We start from the raw sequence: 25,113 nt of genomic DNA on the forward strand, positions 1-25,113 counted from the left end.
CCTCTTTTTACACCAAAGGTGTTAAGAGACTCAACAACCCATTTGTACTGTCTGTCATTTGGGCTCACAATTCCTTAATTATCAGAATCGTTTTAGAACTGAAAGGGAAAGTTCTAAATTGGGGACAATATCTCTTAAGAAAAGAGGAATATGCTGCCCCGTGTGAGGATCGAACTCACGACCTTCAGATTATGAGACTGACGCGCTACCTACTGCGCTAACGAGGCAAGACACACAAGCTAATCTGCAGACACTTCTTGTGCAAGGCACGAAACTTATTTTTTTCATATTGTCAACGAGCTTGAAGGTATCTATTCCCATATGGTCTAGCGGTTAGGATTCCTGGTTTTCACCCAGGCGGCCCGGGTTCGACTCCCGGTATGGGAATTCACTTTTTTCTGTACTACTGCCAACATTCAAAGACTGAAATGTGTTTTGCAAATAAAAGTACTTCAGATAGAATTTGCACTTTGCAGTCAAAAATGCTGAACACCAGGGTATTTTTCATTCATTCTGACCTTTTGCACAAGATTTAATTTTGTTTCATAGCTTAACTCATTCTCAACTACACCTTTTTACTCCAAAGTGTTAGGGGCCCAACAATCCATGTGTTCTGTCTGTCATTAGGGCTCCTACTTCATTTCCAATCGGAAACATTTCAGAAATTAATGGGAAAGTTCTGAGTTGGTAACACAGTCTCCTGAGAAAAGGAGGGAGTAGTACCACATGTGAGGAATAAACTCATATTCTTCAGATTGCCAACTGATATGCTAATTATGGTGTTCATGTGGAAAGTTTTAGCTTTAGTAATGTAAAATTGATTTAATCAAAGCAAAAAACTTCTTTTTTTTTTTTTTTTTTTTTTTTTTTTTTTTTTTAAACCTGTCTTGTTGGTTAGTGTAAAGCTTGCCCCATGCGGAAAAGGACCTAGCATCGCTGGTTGACTGGTTCAATTCCTGCTATGGGAGTGACCTCCTTTGGCATATGTACGCACATTCAAAAACTGCCACAAACCTTGTAGATGGAATCAGTTTAGGTTGGAACTGCTCTATGCAGCAAAAATGTCAACCACCAGAGTTTTGGGTTATTTATTTGCACCACATACCATTTGAGGTCAACGCTCAAACCATTCTTATTTCTCACTTGTAACTCCTAGGTTTTAAGGGACTCAGCAACCCTTTTTTCCCTGTCTGTTATTAGAGCTCTCCTCTTTGCTGCAATCGGTTATGTTTTGGTACTGAATGGGAAAAATCGGTGGCTCTCTAGCAAAGATGGAGACAGAATTGATTGAAAAAACAAGGGGCCAGTGCCTCTTCTGAGCATCAAAAGTTCAACCTTTAGCTTATGAGACGGATTTGCTTCCTACTGTGTTAACGAGGCAAGTTGCGCAAATTGAACTGCAGAAGTTTCTTGTGTCAAGTAGTAAACTTCTTTTTTTTACATTGTCACTGATACCGCTATGCATCATTTCCCATATGGTCTAGCGGTTAGGATTCCTGGTTCTCACCCAGGCGGCCCGGGTTCGACTCCCGGTATGGGAAAGTACCCTTTTCTGTACTAACTACTGATGCGTTATTTTCAGTCAAACGTATCTCAGGTACAATTTGGACTTAACCGTCAAAAATGCTGAGCACCAGCTTTTTGTCCATTCATTGCGACTTTTGGCGCAAGACTGAGTTTGGTTTCATAGCTCAAATCATTCCCAACTACCTCTTTTTACACCAAAGGTGTTAAGAGACTCAACAACCCATTTGTACTGTCTGTCATTTGGGCTCACAATTCCTTAATTATCAGAATCGTTTTAGAACTGAAAGGGAAAGTTCTAAATTGGGGACAATATCTCTTAAGAAAAGAGGAATATGCTGCCCCGTGTGAGGATCGAACTCACGACCTTCAGATTATGAGACTGACGCGCTACCTACTGCGCTAACGAGGCAAGACACACAAGCTAATCTGCAGACACTTCTTGTGCAAGGCACGAAACTTATTTTTTTCATATTGTCAACGAGCTTGAAGGTATCTATTCCCATATGGTCTAGCGGTTAGGATTCCTGGTTTTCACCCAGGCGGCCCGGGTTCGACTCCCGGTATGGGAATTCACTTTTTTCTGTACTACTGCCAACATTCAAAGACTGAAATGTGTTTTGCAAATAAAAGTACTTCAGATAGAATTTGCACTTTGCAGTCAAAAATGCTGAACACCAGGGTATTTTTCATTCATTCTGACCTTTTGCACAAGATTTAATTTTGTTTCATAGCTTAACTCATTCTCAACTACACCTTTTTACTCCAAAGTGTTAGGGGCCCAACAATCCATGTGTTCTGTCTGTCATTAGGGCTCCTACTTCATTTCCAATCGGAAACATTTCAGAAATTAATGGGAAAGTTCTGAGTTGGTAACACAGTCTCCTGAGAAAAGGAGGGAGTAGTACCACACGTGAGGAATAAACTCATATTCTTCAGATTGCCAACTGATATGCTAATTATGGTGTTCATGTGGAAAGTTTTAGCTTTAGTAATGTAAAATTGATTTAATCAAAGCAAAAAACTTCTTTTTTTTTTTTTTTTTTTTTTTAAACCTGTCTTGTTGGTTAGTGTAAAGCTTGCCCCATGCGGAAAAGGACCTAGCATCGCTGGTTGACTGGTTCAATTCCTGCTATGGGAGTGACCTCCTTTGGCATATGTACGCACATTCAAAAACTGCCACAAACCTTGTAGATGGAATCAGTTTAGGTTGGAACTGCTCTATGCAGCAAAAATGTCAACCACCAGAGTTTTGGGTTATTTATTTGCACCACATACCATTTGAGGTCAACGCTCAAACCATTCTTATTTCTCACTTGTAACTCCTAGGTTTTAAGGGACTCAGCAACCCTTTTTTCCCTGTCTGTTATTAGAGCTCTCCTCTTTGCTGCAATCGGTTATGTTTTGGTACTGAATGGGAAAAATCGGTGGCTCTCTAGCAAAGATGGAGACAGAATTGATTGAAAAAACAAGGGGCCAGTGCCTCTTCTGAGCATCAAAAGTTCAACCTTTAGCTTATGAGACGGATTTGCTTCCTACTGTGTTAACGAGGCAAGTTGCGCAAATTGAACTGCAGAAGTTTCTTGTGTCAAGTAGTAAACTTCTTTTTTTTACATTGTCACTGATACCGCTATGCATCATTTCCCATATGGTCTAGCGGTTAGGATTCCTGGTTCTCACCCAGGCGGCCCGGGTTCGACTCCCGGTATGGGAAAGTACCCTTTTCTGTACTAACTACTGATGCGTTATTTTCAGTCAAACGTATCTCAGGTACAATTTGGACTTAACCGTCAAAAATGCTGAGCACCAGCTTTTTGTCCATTCATTGCGACTTTTGGCGCAAGACTGAGTTTGGTTTCATAGCTCAAATCATTCCCAACTACCTCTTTTTACACCAAAGGTGTTAAGAGACTCAACAACCCATTTGTACTGTCTGTCATTTGGGCTCACAATTCCTTAATTATCAGAATCGTTTTAGAACTGAAAGGGAAAGTTCTAAATTGGGGACAATATCTCTTAAGAAAAGAGGAATATGCTGCCCCGTGTGAGGATCGAACTCACGACCTTCAGATTATGAGACTGACGCGCTACCTACTGCGCTAACGAGGCAAGACACACAAGCTAATCTGCAGACACTTCTTGTGCAAGGCACGAAACTTATTTTTTTCATATTGTCAACGAGCTTGAAGGTATCTATTCCCATATGGTCTAGCGGTTAGGATTCCTGGTTTTCACCCAGGCGGCCCGGGTTCGACTCCCGGTATGGGAATTCACTTTTTTCTGTACTACTGCCAACATTCAAAGACTGAAATGTGTTTTGCAAATAAAAGTACTTCAGATAGAATTTGCACTTTGCAGTCAAAAATGCTGAACACCAGGGTATTTTTCATTCATTCTGACCTTTTGCACAAGATTTAATTTTGTTTCATAGCTTAACTCATTCTCAACTACACCTTTTTACTCCAAAGTGTTAGGGGCCCAACAATCCATGTGTTCTGTCTGTCATTAGGGCTCCTACTTCATTTCCAATCGGAAACATTTCAGAAATTAATGGGAAAGTTCTGAGTTGGTAACACAGTCTCCTGAGAAAAGGAGGGAGTAGTACCACATGTGAGGAATAAACTCATATTCTTCAGATTGCCAACTGATATGCTAATTATGGTGTTCATGTGGAAAGTTTTAGCTTTAGTAATGTAAAATTGATTTAATCAAAGCAAAAAACTTCTTTTTTTTTTTTTTTTTTTTTTTTTTTTTAAACCTGTCTTGTTGGTTAGTGTAAAGCTTGCCCCATGCGGAAAAGGACCTAGCATCGCTGGTTGACTGGTTCAATTCCTGCTATGGGAGTGACCTCCTTTGGCATATGTACGCACATTCAAAAACTGCCACAAACCTTGTAGATGGAATCAGTTTAGGTTGGAACTGCTCTATGCAGCAAAAATGTCAACCACCAGAGTTTTGGGTTATTTATTTGCACCACATACCATTTGAGGTCAACGCTCAAACCATTCTTATTTCTCACTTGTAACTCCTAGGTTTTAAGGGACTCAGCAACCCTTTTTTCCCTGTCTGTTATTAGAGCTCTCCTCTTTGCTGCAATCGGTTATGTTTTGGTACTGAATGGGAAAAATCGGTGGCTCTCTAGCAAAGATGGAGACAGAATTGATTGAAAAAACAAGGGGCCAGTGCCTCTTCTGAGCATCAAAAGTTCAACCTTTAGCTTATGAGACGGATTTGCTTCCTACTGTGTTAACGAGGCAAGTTGCGCAAATTGAACTGCAGAAGTTTCTTGTGTCAAGTAGTAAACTTCTTTTTTTTACATTGTCACTGATACCGCTATGCATCATTTCCCATATGGTCTAGCGGTTAGGATTCCTGGTTCTCACCCAGGCGGCCCGGGTTCGACTCCCGGTATGGGAAAGTACCCTTTTCTGTACTAACTACTGATGCGTTATTTTCAGTCAAACGTATCTCAGGTACAATTTGGACTTAACCGTCAAAAATGCTGAGCACCAGCTTTTTGTCCATTCATTGCGACTTTTGGCGCAAGACTGAGTTTGGTTTCATAGCTCAAATCATTCCCAACTACCTCTTTTTACACCAAAGGTGTTAAGAGACTCAACAACCCATTTGTACTGTCTGTCATTTGGGCTCACAATTCCTTAATTATCAGAATCGTTTTAGAACTGAAAGGGAAAGTTCTAAATTGGGGACAATATCTCTTAAGAAAAGAGGAATATGCTGCCCCGTGTGAGGATCGAACTCACGACCTTCAGATTATGAGACTGACGCGCTACCTACTGCGCTAACGAGGCAAGACACACAAGCTAATCTGCAGACACTTCTTGTGCAAGGCACGAAACTTATTTTTTTCATATTGTCAACGAGCTTGAAGGTATCTATTCCCATATGGTCTAGCGGTTAGGATTCCTGGTTTTCACCCAGGCGGCCCGGGTTCGACTCCCGGTATGGGAATTCACTTTTTTCTGTACTACTGCCAACATTCAAAGACTGAAATGTGTTTTGCAAATAAAAGTACTTCAGATAGAATTTGCACTTTGCAGTCAAAAATGCTGAACACCAGGGTATTTTTCATTCATTCTGACCTTTTGCACAAGATTTAATTTTGTTTCATAGCTTAACTCATTCTCAACTACACCTTTTTACTCCAAAGTGTTAGGGGCCCAACAATCCATGTGTTCTGTCTGTCATTAGGGCTCCTACTTCATTTCCAATCGGAAACATTTCAGAAATTAATGGGAAAGTTCTGAGTTGGTAACACAGTCTCCTGAGAAAAGGAGGGAGTAGTACCACACGTGAGGAATAAACTCATATTCTTCAGATTGCCAACTGATATGCTAATTATGGTGTTCATGTGGAAAGTTTTAGCTTTAGTAATGTAAAATTGATTTAATCAAAGCAAAAAACTTCTTTTTTTTTTTTTTTTTTTTTTTTAAACCTGTCTTGTTGGTTAGTGTAAAGCTTGCCCCATGCGGAAAAGGACCTAGCATCGCTGGTTGACTGGTTCAATTCCTGCTATGGGAGTGACCTCCTTTGGCATATGTACGCACATTCAAAAACTGCCACAAACCTTGTAGATGGAATCAGTTTAGGTTGGAACTGCTCTATGCAGCAAAAATGTCAACCACCAGAGTTTTGGGTTATTTATTTGCACCACATACCATTTGAGGTCAACGCTCAAACCATTCTTATTTCTCACTTGTAACTCCTAGGTTTTAAGGGACTCAGCAACCCTTTTTTCCCTGTCTGTTATTAGAGCTCTCCTCTTTGCTGCAATCGGTTATGTTTTGGTACTGAATGGGAAAAATCGGTGGCTCTCTAGCAAAGATGGAGACAGAATTGATTGAAAAAACAAGGGGCCAGTGCCTCTTCTGAGCATCAAAAGTTCAACCTTTAGCTTATGAGACGGATTTGCTTCCTACTGTGTTAACGAGGCAAGTTGCGCAAATTGAACTGCAGAAGTTTCTTGTGTCAAGTAGTAAACTTCTTTTTTTTACATTGTCACTGATACCGCTATGCATCATTTCCCATATGGTCTAGCGGTTAGGATTCCTGGTTCTCACCCAGGCGGCCCGGGTTCGACTCCCGGTATGGGAAAGTACCCTTTTCTGTACTAACTACTGATGCGTTATTTTCAGTCAAACGTATCTCAGGTACAATTTGGACTTAACCGTCAAAAATGCTGAGCACCAGCTTTTTGTCCATTCATTGCGACTTTTGGCGCAAGACTGAGTTTGGTTTCATAGCTCAAATCATTCCCAACTACCTCTTTTTACACCAAAGGTGTTAAGAGACTCAACAACCCATTTGTACTGTCTGTCATTTGGGCTCACAATTCCTTAATTATCAGAATCGTTTTAGAACTGAAAGGGAAAGTTCTAAATTGGGGACAATATCTCTTAAGAAAAGAGGAATATGCTGCCCCGTGTGAGGATCGAACTCACGACCTTCAGATTATGAGACTGACGCGCTACCTACTGCGCTAACGAGGCAAGACACACAAGCTAATCTGCAGACACTTCTTGTGCAAGGCACGAAACTTATTTTTTTCATATTGTCAACGAGCTTGAAGGTATCTATTCCCATATGGTCTAGCGGTTAGGATTCCTGGTTTTCACCCAGGCGGCCCGGGTTCGACTCCCGGTATGGGAATTCACTTTTTTCTGTACTACTGCCAACATTCAAAGACTGAAATGTGTTTTGCAAATAAAAGTACTTCAGATAGAATTTGCACTTTGCAGTCAAAAATGCTGAACACCAGGGTATTTTTCATTCATTCTGACCTTTTGCACAAGATTTAATTTTGTTTCATAGCTTAACTCATTCTCAACTACACCTTTTTACTCCAAAGTGTTAGGGGCCCAACAATCCATGTGTTCTGTCTGTCATTAGGGCTCCTACTTCATTTCCAATCGGAAACATTTCAGAAATTAATGGGAAAGTTCTGAGTTGGTAACACAGTCTCCTGAGAAAAGGAGGGAGTAGTACCACACGTGAGGAATAAACTCATATTCTTCAGATTGCCAACTGATATGCTAATTATGGTGTTCATGTGGAAAGTTTTAGCTTTAGTAATGTAAAATTGATTTAATCAAAGCAAAAAACTTCTTTTTTTTTTTTTTTTTTTTTTTTAAACCTGTCTTGTTGGTTAGTGTAAAGCTTGCCCCATGCGGAAAAGGACCTAGCATCGCTGGTTGACTGGTTCAATTCCTGCTATGGGAGTGACCTCCTTTGGCATATGTACGCACATTCAAAAACTGCCACAAACCTTGTAGATGGAATCAGTTTAGGTTGGAACTGCTCTATGCAGCAAAAATGTCAACCACCAGAGTTTTGGGTTATTTATTTGCACCACATACCATTTGAGGTCAACGCTCAAACCATTCTTATTTCTCACTTGTAACTCCTAGGTTTTAAGGGACTCAGCAACCCTTTTTTCCCTGTCTGTTATTAGAGCTCTCCTCTTTGCTGCAATCGGTTATGTTTTGGTACTGAATGGGAAAAATCGGTGGCTCTCTAGCAAAGATGGAGACAGAATTGATTGAAAAAACAAGGGGCCAGTGCCTCTTCTGAGCATCAAAAGTTCAACCTTTAGCTTATGAGACGGATTTGCTTCCTACTGTGTTAACGAGGCAAGTTGCGCAAATTGAACTGCAGAAGTTTCTTGTGTCAAGTAGTAAACTTCTTTTTTTTACATTGTCACTGATACCGCTATGCATCATTTCCCATATGGTCTAGCGGTTAGGATTCCTGGTTCTCACCCAGGCGGCCCGGGTTCGACTCCCGGTATGGGAAAGTACCCTTTTCTGTACTAACTACTGATGCGTTATTTTCAGTCAAACGTATCTCAGGTACAATTTGGACTTAACCGTCAAAAATGCTGAGCACCAGCTTTTTGTCCATTCATTGCGACTTTTGGCGCAAGACTGAGTTTGGTTTCATAGCTCAAATCATTCCCAACTACCTCTTTTTACACCAAAGGTGTTAAGAGACTCAACAACCCATTTGTACTGTCTGTCATTTGGGCTCACAATTCCTTAATTATCAGAATCGTTTTAGAACTGAAAGGGAAAGTTCTAAATTGGGGACAATATCTCTTAAGAAAAGAGGAATATGCTGCCCCGTGTGAGGATCGAACTCACGACCTTCAGATTATGAGACTGACGCGCTACCTACTGCGCTAACGAGGCAAGACACACAAGCTAATCTGCAGACACTTCTTGTGCAAGGCACGAAACTTATTTTTTTCATATTGTCAACGAGCTTGAAGGTATCTATTCCCATATGGTCTAGCGGTTAGGATTCCTGGTTTTCACCCAGGCGGCCCGGGTTCGACTCCCGGTATGGGAATTCACTTTTTTCTGTACTACTGCCAACATTCAAAGACTGAAATGTGTTTTGCAAATAAAAGTACTTCAGATAGAATTTGCACTTTGCAGTCAAAAATGCTGAACACCAGGGTATTTTTCATTCATTCTGACCTTTTGCACAAGATTTAATTTTGTTTCATAGCTTAACTCATTCTCAACTACACCTTTTTACTCCAAAGTGTTAGGGGCCCAACAATCCATGTGTTCTGTCTGTCATTAGGGCTCCTACTTCATTTCCAATCGGAAACATTTCAGAAATTAATGGGAAAGTTCTGAGTTGGTAACACAGTCTCCTGAGAAAAGGAGGGAGTAGTACCACACGTGAGGAATAAACTCATATTCTTCAGATTGCCAACTGATATGCTAATTATGGTGTTCATGTGGAAAGTTTTAGCTTTAGTAATGTAAAATTGATTTAATCAAAGCAAAAAACTTCTTTTTTTTTTTTTTTTTTTTTTTTAAACCTGTCTTGTTGGTTAGTGTAAAGCTTGCCCCATGCGGAAAAGGACCTAGCATCGCTGGTTGACTGGTTCAATTCCTGCTATGGGAGTGACCTCCTTTGGCATATGTACGCACATTCAAAAACTGCCACAAACCTTGTAGATGGAATCAGTTTAGGTTGGAACTGCTCTATGCAGCAAAAATGTCAACCACCAGAGTTTTGGGTTATTTATTTGCACCACATACCATTTGAGGTCAACGCTCAAACCATTCTTATTTCTCACTTGTAACTCCTAGGTTTTAAGGGACTCAGCAACCCTTTTTTCCCTGTCTGTTATTAGAGCTCTCCTCTTTGCTGCAATCGGTTATGTTTTGGTACTGAATGGGAAAAATCGGTGGCTCTCTAGCAAAGATGGAGACAGAATTGATTGAAAAAACAAGGGGCCAGTGCCTCTTCTGAGCATCAAAAGTTCAACCTTTAGCTTATGAGACGGATTTGCTTCCTACTGTGTTAACGAGGCAAGTTGCGCAAATTGAACTGCAGAAGTTTCTTGTGTCAAGTAGTAAACTTCTTTTTTTTACATTGTCACTGATACCGCTATGCATCATTTCCCATATGGTCTAGCGGTTAGGATTCCTGGTTCTCACCCAGGCGGCCCGGGTTCGACTCCCGGTATGGGAAAGTACCCTTTTCTGTACTAACTACTGATGCGTTATTTTCAGTCAAACGTATCTCAGGTACAATTTGGACTTAACCGTCAAAAATGCTGAGCACCAGCTTTTTGTCCATTCATTGCGACTTTTGGCGCAAGACTGAGTTTGGTTTCATAGCTCAAATCATTCCCAACTACCTCTTTTTACACCAAAGGTGTTAAGAGACTCAACAACCCATTTGTACTGTCTGTCATTTGGGCTCACAATTCCTTAATTATCAGAATCGTTTTAGAACTGAAAGGGAAAGTTCTAAATTGGGGACAATATCTCTTAAGAAAAGAGGAATATGCTGCCCCGTGTGAGGATCGAACTCACGACCTTCAGATTATGAGACTGACGCGCTACCTACTGCGCTAACGAGGCAAGACACACAAGCTAATCTGCAGACACTTCTTGTGCAAGGCACGAAACTTATTTTTTTCATATTGTCAACGAGCTTGAAGGTATCTATTCCCATATGGTCTAGCGGTTAGGATTCCTGGTTTTCACCCAGGCGGCCCGGGTTCGACTCCCGGTATGGGAATTCACTTTTTTCTGTACTACTGCCAACATTCAAAGACTGAAATGTGTTTTGCAAATAAAAGTACTTCAGATAGAATTTGCACTTTGCAGTCAAAAATGCTGAACACCAGGGTATTTTTCATTCATTCTGACCTTTTGCACAAGATTTAATTTTGTTTCATAGCTTAACTCATTCTCAACTACACCTTTTTACTCCAAAGTGTTAGGGGCCCAACAATCCATGTGTTCTGTCTGTCATTAGGGCTCCTACTTCATTTCCAATCGGAAACATTTCAGAAATTAATGGGAAAGTTCTGAGTTGGTAACACAGTCTCCTGAGAAAAGGAGGGAGTAGTACCACATGTGAGGAATAAACTCATATTCTTCAGATTGCCAACTGATATGCTAATTATGGTGTTCATGTGGAAAGTTTTAGCTTTAGTAATGTAAAATTGATTTAATCAAAGCAAAAAACTTCTTTTTTTTTTTTTTTTTTTTTTAAACCTGTCTTGTTGGTTAGTGTAAAGCTTGCCCCATGCGGAAAAGGACCTAGCATCGCTGGTTGACTGGTTCAATTCCTGCTATGGGAGTGACCTCCTTTGGCATATGTACGCACATTCAAAAACTGCCACAAACCTTGTAGATGGAATCAGTTTAGGTTGGAACTGCTCTATGCAGCAAAAATGTCAACCACCAGAGTTTTGGGTTATTTATTTGCACCACATACCATTTGAGGTCAACGCTCAAACCATTCTTATTTCTCACTTGTAACTCCTAGGTTTTAAGGGACTCAGCAACCCTTTTTTCCCTGTCTGTTATTAGAGCTCTCCTCTTTGCTGCAATCGGTTATGTTTTGGTACTGAATGGGAAAAATCGGTGGCTCTCTAGCAAAGATGGAGACAGAATTGATTGAAAAAACAAGGGGCCAGTGCCTCTTCTGAGCATCAAAAGTTCAACCTTTAGCTTATGAGACGGATTTGCTTCCTACTGTGTTAACGAGGCAAGTTGCGCAAATTGAACTGCAGAAGTTTCTTGTGTCAAGTAGTAAACTTCTTTTTTTTACATTGTCACTGATACCGCTATGCATCATTTCCCATATGGTCTAGCGGTTAGGATTCCTGGTTCTCACCCAGGCGGCCCGGGTTCGACTCCCGGTATGGGAAAGTACCCTTTTCTGTACTAACTACTGATGCGTTATTTTCAGTCAAACGTATCTCAGGTACAATTTGGACTTAACCGTCAAAAATGCTGAGCACCAGCTTTTTGTCCATTCATTGCGACTTTTGGCGCAAGACTGAGTTTGGTTTCATAGCTCAAATCATTCCCAACTACCTCTTTTTACACCAAAGGTGTTAAGAGACTCAACAACCCATTTGTACTGTCTGTCATTTGGGCTCACAATTCCTTAATTATCAGAATCGTTTTAGAACTGAAAGGGAAAGTTCTAAATTGGGGACAATATCTCTTAAGAAAAGAGGAATATGCTGCCCCGTGTGAGGATCGAACTCACGACCTTCAGATTATGAGACTGACGCGCTACCTACTGCGCTAACGAGGCAAGACACACAAGCTAATCTGCAGACACTTCTTGTGCAAGGCACGAAACTTATTTTTTTCATATTGTCAACGAGCTTGAAGGTATCTATTCCCATATGGTCTAGCGGTTAGGATTCCTGGTTTTCACCCAGGCGGCCCGGGTTCGACTCCCGGTATGGGAATTCACTTTTTTCTGTACTACTGCCAACATTCAAAGACTGAAATGTGTTTTGCAAATAAAAGTACTTCAGATAGAATTTGCACTTTGCAGTCAAAAATGCTGAACACCAGGGTATTTTTCATTCATTCTGACCTTTTGCACAAGATTTAATTTTGTTTCATAGCTTAACTCATTCTCAACTACACCTTTTTACTCCAAAGTGTTAGGGGCCCAACAATCCATGTGTTCTGTCTGTCATTAGGGCTCCTACTTCATTTCCAATCGGAAACATTTCAGAAATTAATGGGAAAGTTCTGAGTTGGTAACACAGTCTCCTGAGAAAAGGAGGGAGTAGTACCACATGTGAGGAATAAACTCATATTCTTCAGATTGCCAACTGATATGCTAATTATGGTGTTCATGTGGAAAGTTTTAGCTTTAGTAATGTAAAATTGATTTAATCAAAGCAAAAAACTTCTTTTTTTTTTTTTTTTTTTTTTTTTTTTTTTTTTAAACCTGTCTTGTTGGTTAGTGTAAAGCTTGCCCCATGCGGAAAAGGACCTAGCATCGCTGGTTGACTGGTTCAATTCCTGCTATGGGAGTGACCTCCTTTGGCATATGTACGCACATTCAAAAACTGCCACAAACCTTGTAGATGGAATCAGTTTAGGTTGGAACTGCTCTATGCAGCAAAAATGTCAACCACCAGAGTTTTGGGTTATTTATTTGCACCACATACCATTTGAGGTCAACGCTCAAACCATTCTTATTTCTCACTTGTAACTCCTAGGTTTTAAGGGACTCAGCAACCCTTTTTTCCCTGTCTGTTATTAGAGCTCTCCTCTTTGCTGCAATCGGTTATGTTTTGGTACTGAATGGGAAAAATCGGTGGCTCTCTAGCAAAGATGGAGACAGAATTGATTGAAAAAACAAGGGGCCAGTGCCTCTTCTGAGCATCAAAAGTTCAACCTTTAGCTTATGAGACGGATTTGCTTCCTACTGTGTTAAGGAGGCAAGTTGCGCAAATTGAACTGCAGAAGTTTCTTGTGTCAAGTAGTAAACTTCTTTTTTTTACATTGTCACTGATACCGCTATGCATCATTTCCCATATGGTCTAGCGGTTAGGATTCCTGGTTCTCACCCAGGCGGCCCGGGTTCGACTCCCGGTATGGGAAAGTACCCTTTTCTGTACTAACTACTGATGCGTTATTTTCAGTCAAACGTATCTCAGGTACAATTTGGACTTAACCGTCAAAAATGCTGAGCACCAGCTTTTTGTCCATTCATTGCGACTTTTGGCGCAAGACTGAGTTTGGTTTCATAGCTCAAATCATTCCCAACTACCTCTTTTTACACCAAAGGTGTTAAGAGACTCAACAACCCATTTGTACTGTCTGTCATTTGGGCTCACAATTTCTTCATTATCAGAATCATTTTAGAACTGAAAGGGAAAGTTCTAAATTGGGGACAATATCTCTTAAGAAAAGAGGAATATGCTGCCCCGTGTGAGGATCGAACTCACGACCTTCAGATTATGAGACTGACGCGCTACCTACTGCGCTAACGAGGCAAGACACACAAGCTAATCTGCAGACACTTCTTGTGCAAGGCACGAAACTTATTTTTTTCATATTGTCAACGAGCTTGAAGGTATCTATTCCCATATGGTCTAGCGGTTAGGATTCCTGGTTTTCACCCAGGCGGCCCGGGTTCGACTCCCGGTATGGGAATTCACTTTTTTCTGTACTACTGCCAACATTCAAAGACTGAAATGTGTTTTGCAAATAAAAGTACTTCAGATAGAATTTGCACTTTGCAGTCAAAAATGCTGAACACCAGGGTATTTTTCATTCATTCTGACCTTTTGCACAAGATTTAATTTTGTTTCATAGCTTAACTCATTCTCAACTACACCTTTTTACTCCAAAGTGTTAGGGGCCCAACAATCCATGTGTTCTGTCTGTCATTAGGGCTCCTACTTCATTTCCAATCGGAAACATTTCAGAAATTAATGGGAAAGTTCTGAGTTGGTAACACAGTCTCCTGAGAAAAGGAGGGAGTAGTACCACATGTGAGGAATAAACTCATATTCTTCAGATTGCCAACTGATATGCTAATTATGGTGTTCATGTGGAAAGTTTTAGCTTTAGTAATGTAAAATTGATTTAATCAAAGCAAAAAACTTCTTTTTTTTTTTTTTTTTTTTTTTTTTTTTTTTTTTAAACCTGTCTTGTTGGTTAGTGTAAAGCTTGCCCCATGCGGAAAAGGACCTAGCATCGCTGGTTGACTGGTTCAATTCCTGCTATGGGAGTGACCTCCTTTGGCATATGTACGCACATTCAAAAACTGCCACAAACCTTGTAGATGGAATCAGTTTAGGTTGGAACTGCTCTATGCAGCAAAAATGTCAACCACCAGAGTTTTGGGTTATTTATTTGCACCACATACCATTTGAGGTCAACGCTCAAACCATTCTTATTTCTCACTTGTAACTCCTAGGTTTTAAGGGACTCAGCAACCCTTTTTTCCCTGTCTGTTATTAGAGCTCTCCTCTTTGCTGCAATCGGTTATGTTTTGGTACTGAATGGGAAAAATCGGTGGCTCTCTAGCAAAGATGGAGACAGAATTGATTGAAAAAACAAGGGGCCAGTGCCTCTTCTGAGCATCAAAAGTTCAACCTTTAGCTTATGAGACGGATTTGCTTCCTACTGTGTTAACGAGGCAAGTTGCGCAAATTGAACTGCAGAAGTTTCTTGTGTCAAGTAGTAAACTTCTTTTTTTTACATTGTCACTGATACCGCTATGCATCATTTCCCATATGGTCTAGCGGTTAGGATTCCTGGTTCTCACCCAGGCGGCCCGGGTTCGACTCCCGGTATGGGAAAGTACCCTTTTCTGTACTAACTACTGATGCGTTATTTTCAGTCAAACGTATCTCAGGTACAATTTGGACTTAACCGTCAAAAATGCTGAGCACCAGCTTTTTGTCCATTCATTGCGACTTTTGGCGCAAGACTGAGTTTGGTTTCATAGCTCAAATCATTCCCAACTACCTCTTTTTACACCAAAGGTGTTAAGAGACTCAACAACCCATTTGTACTGTCTGTCATTTGGGCTCACAATTCCTTAATTATCAGAATCGTTTTAGAACTGAAAGGGAAAGTTCTAAATTGGGGACAATATCTCTTAAGAAAAGAGGAATATGCTGCCCCGTGTGAGGATCGAACTCACCACCTTCAGATTATGAGACTGACGCGCTACCTACTGCGCTAACGAGGCAAGACACACAAGCTAATCTGCAGACACTTCTTGTGCAAGGCACGAAACTTATTTTTTTCATATTGTCAACGAGCTTGAAGGTATCTATTCCCATATGGTCTAGCGGTTAGGATTCCTGGTTTTCACCCAGGCGGCCCGGGTTCGACTCCCGGTATGGGAATTCACTTTTTTCTGTACTACTGCCAACATTCAAAGACTGAAATGTGTTTTGCAAATAAAAGTACTTCAGATAGAATTTGCACTTTGCAGTCAAAAATGCTGAACACCAGGGTATTTTTCATTCATTCTGACCTTTTGCACAAGATTTAATTTTGTTTCATAGCTTAACTCATTCTCAACTACACCTTTTTACTCCAAAGTGTTAGGGGCCCAACAATCCATGTGTTCTGTCTGTCATTAGGGCTCCTACTTCATTTCCAATCGGAAACATTTCAGAAATTAATGGGAAAGTTCTGAGTTGGTAACACAGTCTCCTGAGAAAAGGAGGGAGTAGTACCACATGTGAGGAATAAACTCATATTCTTCAGATTGCCAACTGATATGCTAATTATGGTGTTCATGTGGAAAGTTTTAGCTTTAGTAATGTAAAATTGATTTAATCAAAGCAAAAAACTTCTTTTTTTTTTTTTTTTTTTTTTTTTTAAACCTGTCTTGTTGGTTAGTGTAAAGCTTGCCCCATGCGGAAAAGGACCTAGCATCGCTGGTTGACTGGTTCAATTCCTGCTATGGGAGTGACCTCCTTTGGCATATGTACGCACATTCAAAAACTGCCACAAACCTTGTAGATGGAATCAGTTTAGGTTGGAACTGCTCTATGCAGCAAAAATGTCAACCACCAGAGTTTTGGGTTATTTATTTGCACCACATACCATTTGAGGTCAACGCTCAAACCATTCTTATTTCTCACTTGTAACTCCTAGGTTTTAAGGGACTCAGCAACCCTTTTTTCCCTGTCTGTTATTAGAGCTCTCCTCTTTGCTGCAATCGGTTATGTTTTGGTACTGAATGGGAAAAATCGGTGGCTCTCTAGCAAAGATGGAGACAGAATTGATTGAAAAAACAAGGGGCCAGTGCCTCTTCTGAGCATCAAAAGTTCAACCTTTAGCTTATGAGACGGATTTGCTTCCTACTGTGTTAAGGAGGCAAGTTGCGCAAATTGAACTGCAGAAGTTTCTTGTGTCAAGTAGTAAACTTCTTTTTTTTACATTGTCACTGATACCGCTATGCATCATTTCCCATATGGTCTAGCGGTTAGGATTCCTGGTTCTCACCCAGGCGGCCCGGGTTCGACTCCCGGTATGGGAAAGTACCCTTTTCTGTACTAACTACTGATGCGTTATTTTCAGTCAAACGTATCTCAGGTACAATTTGGACTTAACCGTCAAAAATGCTGAGCACCAGCTTTTTGTCCATTCATTGCGACTTTTGGCGCAAGACTGAGTTTGGTTTCATAGCTCAAATCATTCCCAACTACCTCTTTTTACACCAAAGGTGTTAAGAGACTCAACAACCCATTTGTACTGTCTGTCATTTGGGCTCACAATTTCTTCATTATCAGAATCATTTTAGAACTGAAAGGGAAAGTTCTAAATTGGGGACAATATCTCTTAAGAAAAGAGGAATATGCTGCCCCGTGTGAGGATCGAACTCACGACCTTCAGATTATGAGACTGACGCGCTACCTACTGCGCTAACGAGGCAAGACACACAAGCTAATCTGCAGACACTTCTTGTGCAAGGCACGAAACTTATTTTTTTCATATTGTCAACGAGCTTGAAGGTATCTATTCCCATATGGTCTAGCGGTTAGGATTCCTGGTTTTCACCCAGGCGGCCCGGGTTCGACTCCCGGTATGGGAATTCACTTTTTTCTGTACTACTGCCAACATTCAAAGACTGAAATGTGTTTTGCAAATAAAAGTACTTCAGATAGAATTTGCACTTTGCAGTCAAAAATGCTGAACACCAGGGTATTTTTCATTCATTCTGACCTTTTGCACAAGATTTAATTTTGTTTCATAGCTTAACTCATTCTCAACTACACCTTTTTACTCCAAAGTGTTAGGGGCCCAACAATCCATGTGTTCTGTCTGTCATTAGGGCTCCTACTTCATTTCCAATCGGAAACATTTCAGAAATTAATGGGAAAGTTCTGAGTTGGTAACACAGTCTCCTGAGAAAAGGAGGGAGTAGTACCACATGTGAGGAATAAACTCATATTCTTCAGATTGCCAACTGATATGCTAATTATGGTGTTCATGTGGAAAGTTTTAGCTTTAGTAATGTAAAATTGATTTAATCAAAGCAAAAAACTTCTTTTTTTTTTTTTTTTTTTTTTTTTAAACCTGTCTTGTTGGTTAGTGTAAAGCTTGCCCCATGCGGAAAAGGACCTAGCATCGCTGGTTGACTGGTTCAATTCCTGCTATGGGAGTGACCTCCTTTGGCATATGTACGCACATTCAAAAACTGCCACAAACCTTGTAGATGGAATCAGTTTAGGTTGGAACTGCTCTATGCAGCAAAAATGTCAACCACCAGAGTTTTGGGTTATTTATTTGCACCACATACCATTTGAGGTCAACGCTCAAACCATTTTTATTTCTCACTTGTAACTCCTAGGTTTTAAGGGACTCAGCAACCCTTTTTTCCCTGTCTGTTATTAGAGCTCTCCTCTTTGCTGCAATCGGTTATGTTTTGGTACTGAATGGGAAAAATCGGTGGCTCTCTAGCAAAGATGGAGACAGAATTGATTGAAAAAACAAGGGGCCAGTGCCTCTTCTGAGCATCAAAAGTTCAACCTTTAGCTTATGAGACGGATTTGCTTCCTACTGTGTTAAGGAGGCAAGTTGCGCAAATTGAACTGCAGAAGTTTCTTGTGTCAAGTAGTAAACTTCTTTTTTTTACATTGTCACTGATACCGCTATGCATCATTTCCCATATGGTCTAGCGGTTAGGATTCCTGGTTCTCACCCAGGCGGCCCGGGTTCGACTCCCGGTATGGGAAAGTACCCTTTTCTGTACTAACTACTGATGCGTTATTTTCAGTCAAACGTATCTCAGGTACAATTTGGACTTAACCGTCAAAAATGCTGAGCACCAGCTTTTTGTCCATTCATTGCGACTTTTGGCGCAAGACTGAGTTTGGTTTCATAGCTCAAATCATTCCCAACTACCTCTTTTTACACCAAAGGTGTTAAGAGACTCAACAACCCATTTGTACTGTCTGTCATTTGGGCTCACAATTTCTTCATTATCAGAATCATTTTAGAACTGAAAGGGAAAGTTCTAAATTGGGGACAATATCTCTTAAGAAAAGAGGAATATGCTGCCCCGTGTGAGGATCGAACTCACGACCTTCAGATTATGAGACTGACGCGCTACCTACTGCGCTAACGAGGCAAGACACACAAGCTAATCTGCAGACACTTCTTGTGCAAGGCACGAAACTTATTTTTTTCATATTGTCAACGAGCTTGAAGGTATCTATTCCCATATGGTCTAGCGGTTAGGATTCCTGGTTTTCACCCAGGCGGCCCGGGTTCGACTCCCGGTATGGGAATTCACTTTTTTCTGTACTACTGCCAACATTCAAAGACTGAAATGTGTTTTGCAAATAAAAGTACTTCAGATAGAATTTGCACTTTGCAGTCAAAAATGCTGAACACCAGGGTATTTTTCATTCATTCTGACCTTTTGCACAAGATTTAATTTTGTTTCATAGCTTAACTCATTCTCAACTACACCTTTTTACTCCAAAGTGTTAGGGGCCCAACAATCCATGTGTTCTGTCTGTCATTAGGGCTCCTACTTCATTTCCAATCGGAAACATTTCAGAAATTAATGGGAAAGTTCTGAGTTGGTAACACAGTCTCCTGAGAAAAGGAGGGAGTAGTACCACATGTGAGGAATAAACTCATATTCTTCAGATTGCCAACTGATATGCTAATTATGGTGTTCATGTGGAAAGTTTTAGCTTTAGTAATGTAAAATTGATTTAATCAAAGCAAAAAACTTCTTTTTTTTTTTTTTTTTTTTTTTTTTTTTTTTTTAAACCTGTCTTGTTGGTTAGTGTAAAGCTTGCCCCATGCGGAAAAGGACCTAGCATCGCTGGTTGACTGGTTCAATTCCTGCTATGGGAGTGACCTCCTTTGGCATATGTACGCACATTCAAAAACTGCCACAAACCTTGTAGATGGAATCAGTTTAGGTTGGAACTGCTCTATGCAGCAAAAATGTCAACCACCAGAGTTTTGGGTTATTTATTTGCACCACATACCATTTGAGGTCAACGCTCAAACCATTCTTATTTCTCACTTGTAACTCCTAGGTTTTAAGGGACTCAGCAACCCTTTTTTCCCTGTCTGTTATTAGAGCTCTCCTCTTTGCTGCAATCGGTTATGTTTTGGTACTGAATGGGAAAAATCGGTGGCTCTCTAGCAAAGATGGAGACAGAATTGATTGAAAAAACAAGGGGCCAGTGCCTCTTCTGAGCATCAAAAGTTCAACCTTTAGCTTATGAGACGGATTTGCTTCCTACTGTGTTAACGAGGCAAGTTGCGCAAATTGAACTGCAGAAGTTTCTTGTGTCAAGTAGTAAACTTCTTTTTTTTACATTGTCACTGATACCGCTATGCATCATTTCCCATATGGTCTAGCGGTTAGGATTCCTGGTTCTCACCCAGGCGGCCCGGGTTCGACTCCCGGTATGGGAAAGTACCCTTTTCTGTACTAACTACTGATGCGTTATTTTCAGTCAAACGTATCTCAGGTACAATTTGGACTTAACCGTCAAAAATGCTGAGCACCAGCTTTTTGTCCATTCATTGCGACTTTTGGCGCAAGACTGAGTTTGGTTTCATAGCTCAAATCATTCCCAACTACCTCTTTTTACACCAAAGGTGTTAAGAGACTCAACAACCCATTTGTACTGTCTGTCATTTGGGCTCACAATTCCTTAATTATCAGAATCGTTTTAGAACTGAAAGGGAAAGTTCTAAATTGGGGACAATATCTCTTAAGAAAAGAGGAATATGCTGCCCCGTGTGAGGATCGAACTCACGACCTTCAGATTATGAGACTGACGCGCTACCTACTGCGCTAACGAGGCAAGACACACAAGCTAATCTGCAGACACTTCTTGTGCAAGGCACGAAACTTATTTTTTTCATATTGTCAACGAGCTTGAAGGTATCTATTCCCATATGGTCTAGCGGTTAGGATTCCTGGTTTTCACCCAGGCGGCCCGGGTTCGACTCCCGGTATGGGAATTCACTTTTTTCTGTACTACTGCCAACATTCAAAGACTGAAATGTGTTTTGCAAATAAAAGTACTTCAGATAGAATTTGCACTTTGCAGTCAAAAATGCTGAACACCAGGGTATTTTTCATTCATTCTGACCTTTTGCACAAGATTTAATTTTGTTTCATAGCTTAACTCATTCTCAACTACACCTTTTTACTCCAAAGTGTTAGGGGCCCAACAATCCATGTGTTCTGTCTGTCATTAGGGCTCCTACTTCATTTCCAATCGGAAACATTTCAGAAATTAATGGGAAAGTTCTGAGTTGGTAACACAGTCTCCTGAGAAAAGGAGGGAGTAGTACCACATGTGAGGAATAAACTCATATTCTTCAGATTGCCAACTGATATGCTAATTATGGTGTTCATGTGGAAAGTTTTAGCTTTAGTAATGTAAAATTGATTTAATCAAAGCAAAAAACTTCTTTTTTTTTTTTTTTTTTTTTTTTTTTTTTTTTTTTTAAACCTGTCTTGTTGGTTAGTGTAAAGCTTGCCCCATGCGGAAAAGGACCTAGCATCGCTGGTTGACTGGTTCAATTCCTGCTATGGGAGTGACCTCCTTTGGCATATGTACGCACATTCAAAAACTGCCACAAACCTTGTAGATGGAATCAGTTTAGGTTGGAACTGCTCTATGCAGCAAAAATGTCAACCACCAGAGTTTTGGGTTATTTATTTGCACCACATACCATTTGAGGTCAACGCTCAAACCATTCTTATTTCTCACTTGTAACTCCTAGGTTTTAAGGGACTCAGCAACCCTTTTTTCCCTGTCTGTTATTAGAGCTCTCCTCTTTGCTGCAATCGGTTATGTTTTGGTACTGAATGGGAAAAATCGGTGGCTCTCTAGCAAAGATGGAGACAGAATTGATTGAAAAAACAAGGGGCCAGTGCCTCTTCTGAGCATCAAAAGTTCAACCTTTAGCTTATGAGACGGATTTGCTTCCTACTGTGTTAACGAGGCAAGTTGCGCAAATTGAACTGCAGAAGTTTCTTGTGTCAAGTAGTAAACTTCTTTTTTTTACATTGTCACTGATACCGCTATGCATCATTTCCCATATGGTCTAGCGGTTAGGATTCCTGGTTCTCACCCAGGCGGCCCGGGTTCGACTCCCGGTATGGGAAAGTACCCTTTTCTGTACTAACTACTGATGCGTTATTTTCAGTCAAACGTATCTCAGGTACAATTTGGACTTAACCGTCAAAAATGCTGAGCACCAGCTTTTTGTCCATTCATTGCGACTTTTGGCGCAAGACTGAGTTTGGTTTCATAGCTCAAATCATTCCCAACTACCTCTTTTTACACCAAAGGTGTTAAGAGACTCAACAACCCATTTGTACTGTCTGTCATTTGGGCTCACAATTCCTTAATTATCAGAATCGTTTTAGAACTGAAAGGGAAAGTTCTAAATTGGGGACAATATCTCTTAAGAAAAGAGGAATATGCTGCCCCGTGTGAGGATCGAACTCACGACCTTCAGATTATGAGACTGACGCGCTACCTACTGCGCTAACGAGGCAAGACACACAAGCTAATCTGCAGACACTTCTTGTGCAAGGCACGAAACTTATTTTTTTCATATTGTCAACGAGCTTGAAGGTATCTATTCCCATATGGTCTAGCGGTTAGGATTCCTGGTTTTCACCCAGGCGGCCCGGGTTCGACTCCCGGTATGGGAATTCACTTTTTTCTGTACTACTGCCAACATTCAAAGACTGAAATGTGTTTTGCAAATAAAAGTACTTCAGATAGAATTTGCACTTTGCAGTCAAAAATGCTGAACACCAGGGTATTTTTCATTCATTCTGACCTTTTGCACAAGATTTAATTTTGTTTCATAGCTTAACTCATTCTCAACTACACCTTTTTACTCCAAAGTGTTAGGGGCCCAACAATCCATGTGTTCTGTCTGTCATTAGGGCTCCTACTTCATTTCCAATCGGAAACATTTCAGAAATTAATGGGAAAGTTCTGAGTTGGTAACACAGTCTCCTGAGAAAAGGAGGGAGTAGTACCACATGTGAGGAATAAACTCATATTCTTCAGATTGCCAACTGATATGCTAATTATGGTGTTCATGTGGAAAGTTTTAGCTTTAGTAATGTAAAATTGATTTAATCAAAGCAAAAAACTTCTTTTTTTTTTTTTTTTTTTTTTTTTTTTTTTTTTAAACCTGTCTTGTTGGTTAGTGTAAAGCTTGCCCCATGCGGAAAAGGACCTAGCATCGCTGGTTGACTGGTTCAATTCCTGCTATGGGAGTGACCTCCTTTGGCATATGTACGCACATTCAAAAACTGCCACAAACCTTGTAGATGGAATCAGTTTAGGTTGGAACTGCTCTATGCAGCAAAAATGTCAACCACCAGAGTTTTGGGTTATTTATTTGCACCACATACCATTTGAGGTCAACGCTCAAACCATTCTTATTTCTCACTTGTAACTCCTAGGTTTTAAGGGACTCAGCAACCCTTTTTTCCCTGTCTGTTATTAGAGCTCTCCTCTTTGCTGCAATCGGTTATGTTTTGGTACTGAATGGGAAAAATCGGTGGCTCTCTAGCAAAGATGGAGACAGAATTGATTGAAAAAACAAGGGGCCAGTGCCTCTTCTGAGCATCAAAAGTTCAACCTTTAGCTTATGAGACGGATTTGCTTCCTACTGTGTTAACGAGGCAAGTTGCGCAAATTGAACTGCAGAAGTTTCTTGTGTCAAGTAGTAAACTTCTTTTTTTTACATTGTCACTGATACCGCTATGCATCATTTCCCATATGGTCTAGCGGTTAGGATTCCTGGTTCTCACCCAGGCGGCCCGGGTTCGACTCCCGGTATGGGAAAGTACCCTTTTCTGTACTAACTACTGATGCGTTATTTTCAGTCAAACGTATCTCAGGTACAATTTGGACTTAACCGTCAAAAATGCTGAGCACCAGCTTTTTGTCCATTCATTGCGACTTTTGGCGCAAGACTGAGTTTGGTTTCATAGCTCAAATCATTCCCAACTACCTCTTTTTACACCAAAGGTGTTAAGAGACTCAACAACCCATTTGTACTGTCTGTCATTTGGGCTCACAATTCCTTAATTATCAGAATCGTTTTAGAACTGAAAGGGAAAGTTCTAAATTGGGGACAATATCTCTTAAGAAAAGAGGAATATGCTGCCCCGTGTGAGGATCGAACTCACGACCTTCAGATTATGAGACTGACGCGCTACCTACTGCGCTAACGAGGCAAGACACACAAGCTAATCTGCAGACACTTCTTGTGCAAGGCACGAAACTTATTTTTTTCATATTGTCAACGAGCTTGAAGGTATCTATTCCCATATGGTCTAGCGGTTAGGATTCCTGGTTTTCACCCAGGCGGCCCGGGTTCGACTCCCGGTATGGGAATTCACTTTTTTCTGTACTACTGCCAACATTCAAAGACTGAAATGTGTTTTGCAAATAAAAGTACTTCAGATAGAATTTGCACTTTGCAGTCAAAAATGCTGAACACCAGGGTATTTTTCATTCATTCTGACCTTTTGCACAAGATTTAATTTTGTTTCATAGCTTAACTCATTCTCAACTACACCTTTTTACTCCAAAGTGTTAGGGGCCCAACAATCCATGTGTTCTGTCTGTCATTAGGGCTCCTACTTCATTTCCAATCGGAAACATTTCAGAAATTAATGGGAAAGTTCTGAGTTGGTAACACAGTCTCCTGAGAAAAGGAGGGAGTAGTACCACATGTGAGGAATAAACTCATATTCTTCAGATTGCCAACTGATATGCTAATTATGGTGTTCATGTGGAAAGTTTTAGCTTTAGTAATGTAAAATTGATTTAATCAAAGCAAAAAACTTCTTTTTTTTTTTTTTTTTTTTTTTTTTTTTTTTAAACCTGTCTTGTTGGTTAGTGTAAAGCTTGCCCCATGCGGAAAAGGACCTAGCATCGCTGGTTGACTGGTTCAATTCCTGCTATGGGAGTGACCTCCTTTGGCATATGTACGCACATTCAAAAACTGCCACAAACCTTGTAGATGGAATCAGTTTAGGTTGGAACTGCTCTATGCAGCAAAAATGTCAACCACCAGAGTTTTGGGTTATTTATTTGCACCACATACCATTTGAGGTCAACGCTCAAACCATTCTTATTTCTCACTTGTAACTCCTAGGTTTTAAGGGACTCAGCAACCCTTTTTTCCCTGTCTGTTATTAGAGCTCTCCTCTTTGCTGCAATCGGTTATGTTTTGGTACTGAATGGGAAAAATCGGTGGCTCTCTAGCAAAGATG

General features: G+C 40.5%; 44 non-coding genes across 44 annotated transcripts; 29 read left to right on the forward strand and 15 right to left on the reverse strand.

Moving 5' to 3' along the window:
• Window positions 1-154: 154 nt before the first annotated feature.
• On the reverse strand, window positions 155-227 carry TRNAM-CAU (transfer RNA methionine (anticodon CAU)). The gene has a single exon. It is a non-coding gene; the product is annotated as a tRNA-Met (tRNA).
• Window positions 228-315: 88 nt separating this feature from the next.
• TRNAE-UUC (transfer RNA glutamic acid (anticodon UUC)) lies at window positions 316-387 on the forward strand. The gene has a single exon. It is a non-coding gene; the product is annotated as a tRNA-Glu (tRNA).
• Window positions 388-1,469: 1,082 nt separating this feature from the next.
• Window positions 1,470-1,541, forward strand: TRNAE-CUC (transfer RNA glutamic acid (anticodon CUC)). The gene has a single exon. It is a non-coding gene; the product is annotated as a tRNA-Glu (tRNA).
• Window positions 1,542-1,863: 322 nt separating this feature from the next.
• TRNAM-CAU (transfer RNA methionine (anticodon CAU)) lies at window positions 1,864-1,936 on the reverse strand. The gene has a single exon. It is a non-coding gene; the product is annotated as a tRNA-Met (tRNA).
• An 88-nt stretch (window positions 1,937-2,024) lies between these two features.
• On the forward strand, window positions 2,025-2,096 carry TRNAE-UUC (transfer RNA glutamic acid (anticodon UUC)). The gene has a single exon. It is a non-coding gene; the product is annotated as a tRNA-Glu (tRNA).
• Window positions 2,097-3,166: 1,070 nt separating this feature from the next.
• TRNAE-CUC (transfer RNA glutamic acid (anticodon CUC)) lies at window positions 3,167-3,238 on the forward strand. Its single transcript has one exon. It is a non-coding gene; the product is annotated as a tRNA-Glu (tRNA).
• A 322-nt stretch (window positions 3,239-3,560) lies between these two features.
• TRNAM-CAU (transfer RNA methionine (anticodon CAU)) lies at window positions 3,561-3,633 on the reverse strand. Its single transcript has one exon. It is a non-coding gene; the product is annotated as a tRNA-Met (tRNA).
• An 88-nt stretch (window positions 3,634-3,721) lies between these two features.
• Window positions 3,722-3,793, forward strand: TRNAE-UUC (transfer RNA glutamic acid (anticodon UUC)). The gene has a single exon. It is a non-coding gene; the product is annotated as a tRNA-Glu (tRNA).
• Window positions 3,794-4,869: 1,076 nt separating this feature from the next.
• Window positions 4,870-4,941, forward strand: TRNAE-CUC (transfer RNA glutamic acid (anticodon CUC)). Its single transcript has one exon. It is a non-coding gene; the product is annotated as a tRNA-Glu (tRNA).
• A 322-nt stretch (window positions 4,942-5,263) lies between these two features.
• TRNAM-CAU (transfer RNA methionine (anticodon CAU)) lies at window positions 5,264-5,336 on the reverse strand. The gene has a single exon. It is a non-coding gene; the product is annotated as a tRNA-Met (tRNA).
• An 88-nt stretch (window positions 5,337-5,424) lies between these two features.
• Window positions 5,425-5,496, forward strand: TRNAE-UUC (transfer RNA glutamic acid (anticodon UUC)). Its single transcript has one exon. It is a non-coding gene; the product is annotated as a tRNA-Glu (tRNA).
• A 1,071-nt stretch (window positions 5,497-6,567) lies between these two features.
• On the forward strand, window positions 6,568-6,639 carry TRNAE-CUC (transfer RNA glutamic acid (anticodon CUC)). Its single transcript has one exon. It is a non-coding gene; the product is annotated as a tRNA-Glu (tRNA).
• A 322-nt stretch (window positions 6,640-6,961) lies between these two features.
• TRNAM-CAU (transfer RNA methionine (anticodon CAU)) lies at window positions 6,962-7,034 on the reverse strand. Its single transcript has one exon. It is a non-coding gene; the product is annotated as a tRNA-Met (tRNA).
• Window positions 7,035-7,122: 88 nt separating this feature from the next.
• On the forward strand, window positions 7,123-7,194 carry TRNAE-UUC (transfer RNA glutamic acid (anticodon UUC)). Its single transcript has one exon. It is a non-coding gene; the product is annotated as a tRNA-Glu (tRNA).
• Window positions 7,195-8,265: 1,071 nt separating this feature from the next.
• TRNAE-CUC (transfer RNA glutamic acid (anticodon CUC)) lies at window positions 8,266-8,337 on the forward strand. Its single transcript has one exon. It is a non-coding gene; the product is annotated as a tRNA-Glu (tRNA).
• Window positions 8,338-8,659: 322 nt separating this feature from the next.
• On the reverse strand, window positions 8,660-8,732 carry TRNAM-CAU (transfer RNA methionine (anticodon CAU)). Its single transcript has one exon. It is a non-coding gene; the product is annotated as a tRNA-Met (tRNA).
• An 88-nt stretch (window positions 8,733-8,820) lies between these two features.
• TRNAE-UUC (transfer RNA glutamic acid (anticodon UUC)) lies at window positions 8,821-8,892 on the forward strand. The gene has a single exon. It is a non-coding gene; the product is annotated as a tRNA-Glu (tRNA).
• Window positions 8,893-9,963: 1,071 nt separating this feature from the next.
• On the forward strand, window positions 9,964-10,035 carry TRNAE-CUC (transfer RNA glutamic acid (anticodon CUC)). The gene has a single exon. It is a non-coding gene; the product is annotated as a tRNA-Glu (tRNA).
• Window positions 10,036-10,357: 322 nt separating this feature from the next.
• On the reverse strand, window positions 10,358-10,430 carry TRNAM-CAU (transfer RNA methionine (anticodon CAU)). Its single transcript has one exon. It is a non-coding gene; the product is annotated as a tRNA-Met (tRNA).
• Window positions 10,431-10,518: 88 nt separating this feature from the next.
• Window positions 10,519-10,590, forward strand: TRNAE-UUC (transfer RNA glutamic acid (anticodon UUC)). The gene has a single exon. It is a non-coding gene; the product is annotated as a tRNA-Glu (tRNA).
• A 1,069-nt stretch (window positions 10,591-11,659) lies between these two features.
• Window positions 11,660-11,731, forward strand: TRNAE-CUC (transfer RNA glutamic acid (anticodon CUC)). Its single transcript has one exon. It is a non-coding gene; the product is annotated as a tRNA-Glu (tRNA).
• Window positions 11,732-12,053: 322 nt separating this feature from the next.
• On the reverse strand, window positions 12,054-12,126 carry TRNAM-CAU (transfer RNA methionine (anticodon CAU)). The gene has a single exon. It is a non-coding gene; the product is annotated as a tRNA-Met (tRNA).
• Window positions 12,127-12,214: 88 nt separating this feature from the next.
• Window positions 12,215-12,286, forward strand: TRNAE-UUC (transfer RNA glutamic acid (anticodon UUC)). The gene has a single exon. It is a non-coding gene; the product is annotated as a tRNA-Glu (tRNA).
• Window positions 12,287-13,367: 1,081 nt separating this feature from the next.
• On the forward strand, window positions 13,368-13,439 carry TRNAE-CUC (transfer RNA glutamic acid (anticodon CUC)). Its single transcript has one exon. It is a non-coding gene; the product is annotated as a tRNA-Glu (tRNA).
• Window positions 13,440-13,761: 322 nt separating this feature from the next.
• On the reverse strand, window positions 13,762-13,834 carry TRNAM-CAU (transfer RNA methionine (anticodon CAU)). Its single transcript has one exon. It is a non-coding gene; the product is annotated as a tRNA-Met (tRNA).
• Window positions 13,835-13,922: 88 nt separating this feature from the next.
• Window positions 13,923-13,994, forward strand: TRNAE-UUC (transfer RNA glutamic acid (anticodon UUC)). The gene has a single exon. It is a non-coding gene; the product is annotated as a tRNA-Glu (tRNA).
• A 1,082-nt stretch (window positions 13,995-15,076) lies between these two features.
• TRNAE-CUC (transfer RNA glutamic acid (anticodon CUC)) lies at window positions 15,077-15,148 on the forward strand. The gene has a single exon. It is a non-coding gene; the product is annotated as a tRNA-Glu (tRNA).
• A 322-nt stretch (window positions 15,149-15,470) lies between these two features.
• Window positions 15,471-15,543, reverse strand: TRNAM-CAU (transfer RNA methionine (anticodon CAU)). The gene has a single exon. It is a non-coding gene; the product is annotated as a tRNA-Met (tRNA).
• An 88-nt stretch (window positions 15,544-15,631) lies between these two features.
• TRNAE-UUC (transfer RNA glutamic acid (anticodon UUC)) lies at window positions 15,632-15,703 on the forward strand. Its single transcript has one exon. It is a non-coding gene; the product is annotated as a tRNA-Glu (tRNA).
• A 1,073-nt stretch (window positions 15,704-16,776) lies between these two features.
• On the forward strand, window positions 16,777-16,848 carry TRNAE-CUC (transfer RNA glutamic acid (anticodon CUC)). The gene has a single exon. It is a non-coding gene; the product is annotated as a tRNA-Glu (tRNA).
• Window positions 16,849-17,170: 322 nt separating this feature from the next.
• Window positions 17,171-17,243, reverse strand: TRNAM-CAU (transfer RNA methionine (anticodon CAU)). Its single transcript has one exon. It is a non-coding gene; the product is annotated as a tRNA-Met (tRNA).
• Window positions 17,244-17,331: 88 nt separating this feature from the next.
• TRNAE-UUC (transfer RNA glutamic acid (anticodon UUC)) lies at window positions 17,332-17,403 on the forward strand. Its single transcript has one exon. It is a non-coding gene; the product is annotated as a tRNA-Glu (tRNA).
• Window positions 17,404-18,475: 1,072 nt separating this feature from the next.
• TRNAE-CUC (transfer RNA glutamic acid (anticodon CUC)) lies at window positions 18,476-18,547 on the forward strand. Its single transcript has one exon. It is a non-coding gene; the product is annotated as a tRNA-Glu (tRNA).
• A 322-nt stretch (window positions 18,548-18,869) lies between these two features.
• On the reverse strand, window positions 18,870-18,942 carry TRNAM-CAU (transfer RNA methionine (anticodon CAU)). Its single transcript has one exon. It is a non-coding gene; the product is annotated as a tRNA-Met (tRNA).
• An 88-nt stretch (window positions 18,943-19,030) lies between these two features.
• TRNAE-UUC (transfer RNA glutamic acid (anticodon UUC)) lies at window positions 19,031-19,102 on the forward strand. Its single transcript has one exon. It is a non-coding gene; the product is annotated as a tRNA-Glu (tRNA).
• A 1,081-nt stretch (window positions 19,103-20,183) lies between these two features.
• On the forward strand, window positions 20,184-20,255 carry TRNAE-CUC (transfer RNA glutamic acid (anticodon CUC)). Its single transcript has one exon. It is a non-coding gene; the product is annotated as a tRNA-Glu (tRNA).
• Window positions 20,256-20,577: 322 nt separating this feature from the next.
• On the reverse strand, window positions 20,578-20,650 carry TRNAM-CAU (transfer RNA methionine (anticodon CAU)). The gene has a single exon. It is a non-coding gene; the product is annotated as a tRNA-Met (tRNA).
• An 88-nt stretch (window positions 20,651-20,738) lies between these two features.
• TRNAE-UUC (transfer RNA glutamic acid (anticodon UUC)) lies at window positions 20,739-20,810 on the forward strand. The gene has a single exon. It is a non-coding gene; the product is annotated as a tRNA-Glu (tRNA).
• A 1,084-nt stretch (window positions 20,811-21,894) lies between these two features.
• On the forward strand, window positions 21,895-21,966 carry TRNAE-CUC (transfer RNA glutamic acid (anticodon CUC)). The gene has a single exon. It is a non-coding gene; the product is annotated as a tRNA-Glu (tRNA).
• Window positions 21,967-22,288: 322 nt separating this feature from the next.
• Window positions 22,289-22,361, reverse strand: TRNAM-CAU (transfer RNA methionine (anticodon CAU)). Its single transcript has one exon. It is a non-coding gene; the product is annotated as a tRNA-Met (tRNA).
• An 88-nt stretch (window positions 22,362-22,449) lies between these two features.
• On the forward strand, window positions 22,450-22,521 carry TRNAE-UUC (transfer RNA glutamic acid (anticodon UUC)). Its single transcript has one exon. It is a non-coding gene; the product is annotated as a tRNA-Glu (tRNA).
• A 1,081-nt stretch (window positions 22,522-23,602) lies between these two features.
• On the forward strand, window positions 23,603-23,674 carry TRNAE-CUC (transfer RNA glutamic acid (anticodon CUC)). Its single transcript has one exon. It is a non-coding gene; the product is annotated as a tRNA-Glu (tRNA).
• A 322-nt stretch (window positions 23,675-23,996) lies between these two features.
• Window positions 23,997-24,069, reverse strand: TRNAM-CAU (transfer RNA methionine (anticodon CAU)). The gene has a single exon. It is a non-coding gene; the product is annotated as a tRNA-Met (tRNA).
• Window positions 24,070-24,157: 88 nt separating this feature from the next.
• On the forward strand, window positions 24,158-24,229 carry TRNAE-UUC (transfer RNA glutamic acid (anticodon UUC)). Its single transcript has one exon. It is a non-coding gene; the product is annotated as a tRNA-Glu (tRNA).
• The last annotated feature ends 884 nt before the right edge of the window (window positions 24,230-25,113 follow it).

Source organism: Ranitomeya imitator, chromosome 4 (assembly GCF_032444005.1).
Source record: "Ranitomeya imitator isolate aRanImi1 chromosome 4, aRanImi1.pri, whole genome shotgun sequence".
Classification (NCBI taxonomy): Eukaryota; Metazoa; Chordata; class Amphibia; order Anura; family Dendrobatidae; genus Ranitomeya; species Ranitomeya imitator.